The following is an 11,233-nucleotide window of genomic DNA, read 5'->3' as shown; positions in this document are numbered from 1 at the left end:
GCAAAATATTTTTCACGTCAATCAATCTAAATTTTTAATATTAAACATACAATTCAGATTAAGTTTTTGACATATATTATTCAAAACCCCCCACTATCAAATAATTTGGCAAACATGCAAACTTTAATGAAAAGTTTCATCGTATAAAAGGCTTTTTATTTGTTTTTTTTAACGTTATAAAATAATTTATTTAAAGTTAGAATTTTTAAACATCTAAATTTATGTGGAACATGAAAGCAATTTTTAAAACTGGTTGCCCGAGAGAAACATACCGAGATGCGAAGAAAAATTGAACCCGGAGCTTCCAACATTTATTCTCGTTAAATTCGAGCCGGTTTATGTAGCAATTTGGACTTAATAAAATAAAATCCGCAAATTATTCTTTTACCTATTTAAGGAGTATAAATATATCCAATCAATAGTATGTAAATAATAAAATAATCTTACTATCTTACTAATATTATAAATGCGAATGTTTAGATGGATGGATAGATATTGGTTAGAAGATATTTTCAGAACGGCTGCACGGATTTCGCTGAAAATTGACATAGATGTAGCACATAGTGTGAAAGAACACATAGATTTTTTGTTTGTGTGATTAAACTTCAAGTTTCACAAAAATGCTAATAACTCGCATAGTTATAAGGGAAAATATTTTCTTTCTGTGCATCCTCTCCTCCGTCGATTAAAGGTAGGTAACGCACATGCAATTGCGTAGGTCTATGGGCAACGGTCACTTCGCTATTTCAGTGATTTCTGGGGGCCGCTCGCTCGTTTGCCACCTTATATTATAAAAAAAAAAGTTGCTAAGTTTTAATGATTTTAAATCACATTTATCCAATTAATGCAGTCGCTACAACCACAACTCTATTTAAAAGAAGAGTTAATTAATTAAAATTGTTTTAATATAAATTATCAAAATACTTAACGATAACAAAAGGTCTATATCTGGCGAAATCACTCGAAGCGTTTTATTGAGACCGCATGAAGAAGGTTTGTCAGAATACCTGCTACATTTGTAATTCTTAGCAATTTAACAAAGCCTGTTCAAAGGGGACGAGTACCAATTAGTAACCGAGATAGCTCGACTCGGATTCCGCAGAACAAAAGGGGTACAAATAAGCGAAAAACATCTATAAGTGCGCAGGTTTAAAGTTCCACTGCCGTGTAATTGCTGCGCCTTGGGCGGATTGGCAGAGATTATGCACCTTACCAGAAAGACACTTTTTGTCGAGTAACAAAATTTGATTTATTCAGTTATTATATATCAGTCTATACAAAATTTTATAAAATTTTAAAGTGGAGGAGCATTGATTTTGATTCACGCAGCGATCATTTTTCAGTTTAAGGAAATGCAAAAAATCATTTTTCATAACTGTTTCGTGAAGCAAGTGTCGTTAGTAAAAAAAACTTAAGTATTTAAAAAAACCGTATTAAACTCTCAAATGGATTTTGTACCTAAAGTACGTTCAAACAAGTTGCTTAATCTTTGATGTATTGACAGTTCCAAGACGTTGTTATACAATGGCTTTTAACAATCAGGGAAAATCTCAACTTCGTTTAAGATTTCGCATCGCTTATTGTGAAACATTTACATAATTTAAAATAACAATTAACTAAAGCAATTATTTTTTTTATTTTTACTTATTGGTTAATGAAATTTCCTTCTTTTTTCCGTATAGCAGCTTAATCAGAGTTTGTCAATTAATTTGTTAATTAAAATTAAAAGATAAAAACTAACAAGCCATATCATTTGAGCGAACAAATTCTCAATTCAAATCAGTTCGTGAGTGGAGTGCGAAGCGAGCGGACGTGCCGCGACGGCTATTTATTCCGTTACAACTCTATTCCAAATGCAAATATATTGTCGAAAACGAGAATATTGCGGCGAACAGTTTGCATAATTTGCGCCGGAGGTGAATTCTGAACAGCTTCGCTCGTCAGAGTTTACTTAATATTTTAATTGGATCGCTGTAATTATGAAATTTATATTGACTTTGATTACGGTTAGCGATATTACGCCAAACTTTCTGAAGATTTATTTTCATAAGGAATACGAAAAGTTTGACCTGCCCTCATTTATTTTCAGAGATGGCCAGTAACACGACCGGAGAGCCGCATGATTTTTTAAGTAGGTGTTGCCGTAGGTTTTCATTATATATATAATAAAAATACCTTTATAAAAAACAAAACTGTATTTTATCAAATAGCATGACTTGATTCCCAAGCTAGTAGTCACTTAAAATTTGATGAAATTCTGTAAAAATCGTAAGATTATGTAATTTTCATAATTCACTTTTATGGTACGCTTTTCGTACCAAAACATTATAAAGGTTACCGTAAAAAATTCAAGATGAGATACAGCAGGGTCTGCAAACTAATTGACCAACATTCATCTTACCCGACTCGTGAATTTGCAAAAGATTTTCATATGAAAATAGCTATGAAGAAATTTTTTATTTATTCTATACATATCTTTCAAGTCCAACATAAAATATATACTAAATAGACATATTATATTAAAAATTTCTCTTGTCTATTTTAACAATATTTAAAATTATCTTGGGATAGCGCTAGTTTATCAGAAGGGTTTGTTAAGTATACTTAAAATTGTTCACAATTGTTGTAGCCGAAATAGCTCAGTTGGGAGAGCGTTAGACTGAAGATCTAAAGGTCCCTGGTTCGATCCCGGGTTTCGGCAATTTTTATTTTTTTGTCAAACACAAGTAAAATCGCATGATTTTTGAATCTGAACATTTTTTACCACTTTTTTTTAATTTCATCACGAGTTTCCACAAATTAAAAACATGTATTAACCAAAAAAATATTATGCTTAAAACTTAAACCAGATATGCCTGTAGGAACGCAGCGCCTTTACTTACGATCAACTATCGGCAGAGGAAAAACGGCTTCCCGTTTCCCGTTCAGTTTACGATAAGGGAACATTACTCGGCGCCTCCGATTGCAACAAATCGTTCCCCTAACCCTTGTATCGAATTACCCTCTACCATCCGAAACCCCGTAACGAAAGGGCCTTACGTTTGTTATTTTCTTGTTATCCACGAAACCAATATTTTAAAATTAACTTTCAAAGTGCAGTTTTATTAAAATTGTCTCAAATATTGCTATATACAGAAAATGTTGATGTAAGTTTTATAATTTAAATCGGAATATAGTTAGATAAAATATTTATTAACACTTTTGATAAAAGTCATGTAAAAATTACCCGACAGGGCAACGACCCTTGAAGCTGAATTACTCATAATTTCCCACGGGCGCCTGCTCAAATTTCTGCATCTCTATATTTTAAGTACTATTTAAAAAAGGGAAATAATTAAAAAATTTTCAATTATAGAAAAATAAATCAATTTTCAATTTCTTACTCACCTTTCTACTTAAATCAAAGCTAATTAGTTACCTATTTGTTTCGGTAGTCAATCGATTCTTCTCGCTTTTAAAAATTAGAATTTAAGAAATTACGTTTATACCTACGTAAGAATTGAACAGTATTTTTTTTCTCAAAATGGATGAAATTTTAAAGTGGTGTATTTTAATATAGTAGAGTGATAGCGATTTGCGGTAGATGTTAAATATAGCTGAGATTATGTCGCAGCAATAGTCAACGGCGGGTGTCGCCGCTCGCCTGCAGATTAAACAAATATTACCCTCTGATAACGTACACCTAGCAATCTGGTAGACCGGGCATTGAATAAACTAGAGTCAACATAACAAAATTAATTTTAGAGTATTAAACTATATTTCTAACATCATCTTCCGAGATATAGCATCATCACCTGTTCGAACTTTCTACTGCGAGTCAATTAAATGTTCGTAACCGAAAATATTTACTGTCTACAACTATTCATACTCTGTGGTAACAATAATTATAGTGTATAACGAGAGGTGAACGTAGCTTATATTTTTTTTGTTTCAATAAACTAAGCGAAAAAAATTAATACCGGACATTCTAAAATTCAATAACTCTACATAACTCCGCCAGCTTTCGGCTCGTAATATCCAGCAATATCAATACTGGGAGTCGAACCTGAGAAATGAGCATCGAGTACGAACTCTTCATCGCAATCCCCCTCCCCGTCTCCCCTATGCCCCCCTCTCACCAATAATATTGCAAGTGTACTGTGCAGTAGACGACTATCAACTTCCTTGGTGTTGTGACCAATATAAACTATAGAATATAAATTTACTATTACATAACACATTGAATGAACTCGATATGTTTATATCTTCACGACGACGTGTTGCCGTGATAGTAATAAAGTTAGTAGCCTGGCTAACTGTTATGTACCTTTGTTCCTTTTATCCAGACTCATTCAGCTAATATGAAGTTAAGTAGTAACAAATAACCTTAGAAATTTTCGCGTTTACAATTTTACTAAAATTTTAAAAACCAACGACAATCACCGATGATGAGGCATTCACAAGTCCTCCATAGGTCCTCCGCGTCAACTTGGTTAAAACTTTTTTTCGTCACGTTACAGAAAGCGTGACAATATTTACCTGGCTTTTAAAGACCACTGAAATATAAAAGAGATTCTTTGATCTGTGTAAGAGTGGCCATGGAGCTGCGTCAGGCTGCGTGTCGGAAATCACCGTAATGGATGGGGTACCGTTTTAGGGTTGGCAACTATAGAAGTTTAAAAAAACATTTCAAAATTACTACGGAGTTTCAAATGTCAACTATTATGAATATAATAAAGGTATTAAAAGATCTTTGGATAATACGGCATATGCGTCAGCAATTTTTTAAGGCTTTGTACAGTAACGATTTGTGTTTTCGCGTGTTTGATATGAATTAATCAATTACTACACCACTGCATTATCCCTAAGTAAGATAAGCCATATTTAGTTTTGTTATAAGATATTTAAAACTGTAAACTCCGGTTACGCAGTGGCAACCCTGAGTTAAGCTGCAGTGACTGGGGCTAATAGATATCCATTACTGGGCACTTGTCTCGCTTTCAAGTCAAGCACGCGACGCTCTTCCTTAAAAAGTTAGGCCTATCTTAAGGGTTTTGGTGGTTTGTATTCAATCTCATTTAGTACATGAATTATTCGACTTATAAATAATTCTTTAACATTCACTTTGATTTATTTCAGATCTTGTCGTCGTATAATAGAGGAGGTATGTTTTATTTTAATTTATCTAATATATAGTACTAGCTGTCGCCCGTGACTCTGTCTGCGGGGTATTATAAAAACATAATTAGTACTCACTGACGCTTCGAGTCTATTGGTCGCAGTGTAATGTTATATAGCCTAAAACCTTTCTCTATAAATGAACTACCTGAGGTTAGCGCGTTTAAACAAACTCTTTCGCTTTATAAATAACATTAGTATAGATTTAGAGTTTATTTCCTTTATGGTTAGGGAATCGTGTCTTTAGTAACAACTGTGTACCTAGTTGTTTTATTTCTGTCGTACGTAATGACCGCACTTACGCAAAGATCCGCAATCTGTAGTTTATCTTGCATTGCGATAAACAATACGCTGTTGCCCGTCTTTGCTTCCTTAATTTATAAAAAAAACGTTTAATTTAAAAAGCAATGGGTATGTAAAATAGATAAGAATGTTGGGCGTATGATCGTTCAGATATAAACACGTGTGTGCAAGCGCGGCGAAGGGAATCCGTGTTATCAGTTCGCCTACGCCTTCTACTCGTACAGGCCAGGAAATTAGATTTTTGCGCGCGCTTACGTTCCAACGAACACATTTAGGGAGCGTGCTTTCGACGGGCGTACGATTTAAATAACTTGCTTTGATTATACGCCATTTTTTTTATTAAATATTTCATACATTACGTATTTCCATACATAGTTTAACTAATCAACAATTTGTTCAAGAAGATATTGATTCTTGTTGCATAAATGATAATGAAAGTATATAAGTAAGGTTCTCTTCAGCGGTAGTGGATATTACCACGAACGGATTTTTTTTTATTTAAAGACGATGCTAATTTTCAGTAAAAATGCAGTGTAACAGAGATAACCGACCTTATTGATACAATAATCAAAGCAAGTTAACAGTAATTCTATTTATTTTAATTCCGTATGAGACTTGAGATTCCGGATGATCCGTCATTTAAAATATGCAATCGACTTTTAAGTCTTGTTAACTTAGTGTATCGACCGCGTAGCCACAAATAGCTATCGATCACTCTTAACTAAACGAAACTTAATCACCTAATTGAGAAGATCACGGATATCCGGAACAATGAAAAGCTTTTAACGAATTAGTGAGTTTGCTTTTTACAACGACATACTCTCAATGAATGAAGGGTATTTACTGTAATTACTTGTGATTGATTTTTTCTTGTGTGGTTCGGTCTTGTTGATAAGCTTGTTATTTTTATAAAATATTCAATATCTTTTTTGTATTGCGAATAAAATAAAAGTGGAGGAGTAAATAAATCTTACTACTATTGCTTACAATGCGAATGTTTGGATGGATGTTCGTTTGAAGGTATCTCCGGAACGGCTGCATGGATCTCCGTGAAATTTGACATAGACGTAGAACATAGACACAAAGACCTCGTAAGCTACTAATTATTATTTTTTTAATTCTGCGTGGATGGAGTCGCGGGCGACAGCTATTATTAAAAAATAGTAGGATTTTTCAAAACTATGAAAACTCGTTTTTGTGTCATATCATATACCTTTTGTATTATTTAACTTCTAGAAGTAACGTTCAAAATCAATACAGTGGTATATTTCATGTAATACACCGCTTTCAGCGTACACAACGGAACATCAATCTCTCCATTTCCTCCAAAAAGGTTGGAGCGATGCGTGTCGATTGACCGGAAATAGTAGCGGCATGTATTTACAACTTCCGCCACCAGGGTTGTCGGGAAACCAATTAATAACTTTTATAGCTTCCGGTGTTGGCATCTCGCTCAATTAGTACGGCCGTAAAAATCTTCACGGCTGATTGGAATCGCCAATGGCCAAAGATATGTGCCGTGTTGAAAATAAATACAAGTTTTAACATTAAGCCTTATTGCTTTTGTATTTTGCACTGCATTTTATTTAATAAAACTTTCAATACTGATATTATTGAAAAAATACTGTCGTTTGAATATTAAACGTTGTATTTAAATTCTAAACATCAGTATAATTTTAGTCTACTTTATTACTTTCATGTGTAGAACATCATCTCCTATACTCTGATACTATGACGATATAAAGCGCCATCTATCATAGCGATAAGAACACGATGCATGCAAGTATCTCAGATTTCTACCTCACTGTATTGTAGTACAGCCACATGCATTTTATCTTCTTGAGAATATTTTTTGCATTATACACAAATTGTTATGTAAATTCGTAAACATTACCTAACAAGTATATAAACACGGCTAAACACTCACGTATATACGTCGTATGTTTAGCCGTGTTTATATATCAGTTTAGTATAATATAATGTCTCACGAAAGTTTGAATAATTTAATTACCTAACAAATCAATAGTTAGTATCAATAAAACCAATGTTGATATTAATTTTCTAATGCTATTAGATTAGTGAGGTAACACTTTCATAGACTAATTTTAGGCGGCTTCAGGATCAAAACGATCAATGAAGTATGATATATCCGACCTCCTTTGTAACTAACAAGTTTAAATGCTACCAAAGAGGTACTATTCTGGTATTGATTTATAATTAAACTGACTCAATATTTAGCTGCATATTTCGACTAGTTAAGCTAAGCCTATAAACGCTGTGGGGCACGCGAGCCTACCCTTATGTGGATGACTAGGTCAACAACTGCGAACCAGTGCGGATTTCTTGGTATTCGCTTTTAAAAGTGTGATAAAATAGCTGTATGGTTCTTTTTCTTTGTTAATTGTACGCGAGTGTACATGAGTGGTGCGGTTAAAGCTCGACTGGAGGTAATTGAATGAGAGCGACACAGCGGGCCGGGCGCGTCGTTTGTGGGCCCACAAATCTACTTAGAGGGCTCTTTGTATTGACTATCGCGGTGTACGCGGAGTTACGAAACGATTGATTCTTTTGTTTAATATATTTGAGATACTCTAGTACGTCTAGGTATTCTTATAACTTTCTACTAATAATGTCTTCGTCGCTTCTTACCGTTGGTGTCTGAGACCAAAATCTCTGTATAAAACATATCGTCATCCCTGTCATTATCTTTAAGAAAACAGAGATAACAATATGTATTTTGATTAGGTCTCAAAAACCCAAGGTTAATCTTCTACCTTATGTCTGTGTATGATTTTAATCAAACTTTGGTAGGATATACTGATGATATCAGACACAAGTTTAGCACAAAAAAAAACATTTTTAAGTGATTTTTTTTGCACTATGAAATTTGGTCTTTTTTAAGCTTTCAAGAATAAATTTTTACTGCTGTTAAATATTTATAAATTCTGTTTACCATTATTCTGACATCATTGAATGTCGCTTATGCGCTCCGGGGCCAGTAATGACATTGCGGAGCGATACCCCACCTCTGATGCCCCCACTACGAGACTTTTATCGAAAAATGCTACTGACATAACACAAGTAAGTGCTTCATCGCTGCTAAGACATCGATAAATATAAAATTATTTTTCCGCCAAAAAAAAACATTAGTGTCTCAAGAAGCATTAGTGTTTAGCTGAATAGCAGCCTGGCATGAATGTTTGTGACAATCGCCGTAGTATCGTCATCGGCAAAATTTGTATTAAAAATCTTACAGACACCCCCCTCCCCCATATTCCTATGGGGCGTAAAGTATACCAAAAATCTCATACTAATCTTACTAATATGATGAATACTAAAATTTGACTGTATGGATAGATGTTTGTTAAAAGACATCTCCAGAACATGATACAATTTGGCCCAGATGTAGAACATAGTCTAGAAGAACACGTAGGCTACTAAGTTTTTAAACATAGTGGACGGATCTGCGAGCGACAGCTAGTTTTGGCACTATTGACGATGACGTCACAAATATTCATGCTAGACCCACTGAACAACACTCCATTCTCATTTTGACGCAATATGATCAATGAATCCTTTTGCCCTATCCATACTAATGTACCGGTAGACGGTTTCTTTTTCTATTCAAAGATCCTCAAAACTCATCATAATCGTGATGTTTACTTGTTTACAGCCGTGTAACACTTACGTTCCAACTATTAGTCTCTATTTTTCGCAAAGAGAATGAGAGAGATGACAATATCTTTGTACAATATCAATGGAACAGTCGAATCATGTAATTCAGTTCACGTATATTATATAACGCCACCACGAAGGGGATCCCAGCAAACTTTTCTAATTAACTTTAACCAACTTTTTTCGTTAACGTCCCAACGAGCGGAGTGGCTTTTGTTGTAGTTTTAATGTTGTCTTTACTTACTCCAGTTCTCTCAGCAAACTTGTTTCCTGTTTCCGATAACTCATTTACTTTGATACGGTTACTATGCTAGTTTTGTTTTTATTAATGTACTTTTAGAACGTAGTCTAGTAGATTTTACGTAACATTTATGACATAAGAATATTGTCATCCTTGTCAGTCTATTGGTTAAAAACAGAGATAGCGATAATCATTGTTTCTGAAAATTCACGGTTGCATTGAATTGACCGTGGGTTTCTAAGACACTTGCGGTGAATCTTTACTTAGGGCGTTTTTAATAATACATCATCATCAGCTCACTATACGTCCCCACCGAGGGGCTCGGAGCCTACCCTAAGATAAGGGTGATTAGGCCATAGTCAACCACGCTGGCCAGGTGCGGGTTGGTTGACTTCACACATATCTTTGAATTTCTTTTCAGATATGTGTACAGGTTGCATCACGATGTTTTCCTTCACCTTCAGAACATCGGATAAATGTACATATGTAAATCGGAAATCGAAAAACACATTGGTACATGGCGGGATTCGAGCCGAGGACCTGCAGATTGCAAGTCGAGTGCTTGACCCCTGAGCCACCGACGCTCTTTTAATAATACACTTAAATAAAATTCACTTCGTCTGCATCTCATTCCTTTACTTTATATCCAAATGTAAATTAAATAATCTGATGACTTTACGTTTCAATCAAACATCGTTTAGAAAATCAAAAAAATCAATCAACATAAAATGTATAATTTAAATTATCAGATTTGATAATAATAAACAAAGTTAAATATAACGGTTTAAAAATACCAGTGCCGTTTGACCGTCGAAACAATGGTGACACAAGTTATAAGTGTGTTGAACTTCCAGAGGTAACAATGACTATTGTTCACTCGATCGAATACTACACGCTATAGATTGCAAAACAATGAGTAATTAATATATCTTAGAAATGTATAGTACATCGCTGATTGACAATAAGATCAAGCCATCGCTAATATGTGTTAACTGCACTGCAATCTTACTTCTTACTAATATTATAAATGCGGAAATGTTTAGATCAGTCTTTCCCAAAGTGGACGAAAACGCCCTTGTGGGCGCTGCAGGTCTCAAGTTGCGGGTTATAGTAAGTTTCGTTTAGAATTCTCCGTTAATATACATATATAGGTCACAATAATTAATTAATTGAATTTGAAGTTATAGTGGTTGGTAAATATGGGGGCGCTAAAAAAATATTTTTTCTCAAAGTGGGCAGTAGACAAAATGTTTGTTTGAAGGTGTCTCCAGAACGACTGAACAGATCTCGATGAAATTTAGCATACACATAGAATATAGTTTGAAAACATAGGCTACTTATGTTTTTTTTTAATTCATAGCGAATGGAATCGAGGGTTATTGCTTGTTTACAAAAAAATACAATTTTACTTTGACTAAATATAATTGTTGACAACGCATTGTTTGTTTAATTTCTTCCCATGAAACATAAACTTGGATTTGCGTTACTGGTGTAGGCAAATCAATAATTTTGTATTGAACTAAACCACTATGGATTTGGATATAACGTAATAAAATTACCTAAAAATTTAGCAGTACTAGTAAGTTTTTAATAAAAGTTTATTTCAATCATGTTATGTTTAACATAAAATTATTTTTATTTACCTACCAAGTTCTTAAAGGCTATTGGTATCAAACAGTTAAATATTTAAAATTACTTTATTCACGTTCACTAAGTTATTATATCCTTAAATTAAAAAAAATACAAGTGACATCGTTACATTACGTTCAGTCTCCGTTGTTGTAATCCCAGTATGAGAAAAATATAAGCATCTCACTCATTCTCTTTGCAAAAAATCAAGATATAACATAGGCACGA

At 34.0% G+C, this 11,233-nt stretch overlaps 1 non-coding gene across 1 annotated transcript; it reads left to right on the top strand.

Annotated features, from left to right (window-relative positions):
- Positions 1–2,628: 2,628 nt before the first annotated feature.
- On the top strand, positions 2,629–2,701 carry TRNAF-GAA (transfer RNA phenylalanine (anticodon GAA)). The gene has a single exon. It is a non-coding gene; the product is annotated as a tRNA-Phe (tRNA).
- The last annotated feature ends 8,532 nt before the right edge of the window (positions 2,702–11,233 follow it).

The sequence above is a fragment of the Papilio xuthus genome, unplaced genomic scaffold, assembly GCF_000836235.2.
Source record: "Papilio xuthus unplaced genomic scaffold, Pxut_1.1 DF826949.1, whole genome shotgun sequence".
In the NCBI taxonomy this organism is placed as follows: domain Eukaryota; kingdom Metazoa; phylum Arthropoda; class Insecta; order Lepidoptera; family Papilionidae; genus Papilio; species Papilio xuthus.
Note: the sequence above shows the minus strand (reverse complement) of the source record. Positions and strands in the feature narration are given on the sequence as shown.